The 1,513-nt window shown below is 38.4% G+C and overlaps 1 pseudogene; it reads left to right on the forward strand.

Annotated features, from left to right (window-relative positions):
* Positions 1 to 288: 288 nt before the first annotated feature.
* On the forward strand, positions 289 to 813 carry LOC104653596 (annotated as a pseudogene).
* The last annotated feature ends 700 nt before the right edge of the window (positions 814 to 1,513 follow it).

Genomic DNA, 1,513 nt, shown 5'->3' on the forward strand with positions numbered 1-1,513 from the left:
ACCTCAGGTGATCCACCTGCCTCAGCCTCCCAAACTGCTGGGATTACAGGCATGAGCCACTGCACCTGGCTGCATTTATTCTTAACTCTAAAACATACTGTTGGTTCTAGGTGGGGCTAAATTCCTGGGACAGGGAAGCTACTTAACAGGCAGGCATGGATGGGAGGTCAGTGACCATGGAGGGCTCAGAAAATTCTTTCGTGGTAAGATTTGGTCCACAGCCCTGAGGAGGATACTCAGTACCCACTGGCTCTCTCTTCCTGCGACCCTGTGACTACTTCAGAGAAGATGGCCTCAGGAGTGCAAGTTAGTGATGATGTTGCATTTTTTATGACATGAAAGTTTGGAAATGCTCCATACCAGAAGAAATCAAGAAAAGAAAGAAGGCTGTCAATTTTATTTTTATTTTTATTTTTTGTTTCAGTGCAGACAAAAAGTGCTTCATGGTAGAAGAAGGCACAGAGATCTTGGTGGAGATGTTGGTGTAACCACAACTGGTCCTTTCAAGCATTTTGTGGGAATGCTTCCTGAAAACGATTGCCACTATGCTTTGTATGATGCACACTTTGAAACTAAGGAATACAGAAAAGAAGAGTTGATGGGTTTTTGTGCTTTTTTTTTTTAATTTTAATTTTTTTTGGCACCTAACTAGAACCTGTGAAAAGTAAACTGAACTACGCAAGCTCCAAAGATGCAATCTAAAAGGAATTTTAAGGCATAAACATGAACAGGCCAGAAGATCTCAATCGGGCTTGTATTGCTGAAAAGTTAGGTGGGTCCTTAATTGCAGCCTTTGAAGGACGCCCTGTGTAGATCATCATTCAGTGCCATACATTGAAAGCGTCCATGTTTAATGTTATTCTTTCACTATATAAATAAAGCATATATATTTAGGCCAGGGTCTCACTGAAGGGGAGCTGTCTTGTCATTTTTTAGCGTAAATATTCTAGAAACACATGCAAACAGTCCTAAATAAATCTAAAGTCTGAAGTTAAAAAAAAAAATTGGGGAATTTCTAGGTATAGCCTTGTATATACTAACAGCAAGGCGATAGAATTAAATAAAAGCTACCATGAAGAAAGAAAGAGGGGTATCACTAAGTGGAAATTGTATGTAAATTCGAAGGAAGCAAATGAACTCCTATGGTGTTCTAGTGACAACAAATAGGATTTTTATTTTCTTCTCTACCCCTTTCTTCACCCCAGTGAAATAGATTTCAGAAGCACTGTTACATCAGAAAGGAAAAGAAAGAGATTGCATTTGTGTTCAAGACGCTGGATTTTAAAATTTTTGCTATTCAAAAGGTTCTGTGCCCTTTACAAGTAGGGGTGAAATTACACTGAAAAATCACTTTTTTTTTTATTATCTTTGAAATGGGGTTTTTACAAAAGGGTGGCAGGAGGGAATCTTGTCACGGACTTCTTTTTCTTTAATGAGCTCTGGTTTCTTAATGTATCATGGATCTGCTTTAAAAACCTCTTTATTCACATGTAGTTTAACTCAGGGAGAATTA

This window comes from Rhinopithecus roxellana, chromosome 14 (genome assembly GCF_007565055.1).
Source record: "Rhinopithecus roxellana isolate Shanxi Qingling chromosome 14, ASM756505v1, whole genome shotgun sequence".
NCBI classification, from domain to species: Eukaryota; Metazoa; Chordata; class Mammalia; order Primates; family Cercopithecidae; genus Rhinopithecus; species Rhinopithecus roxellana.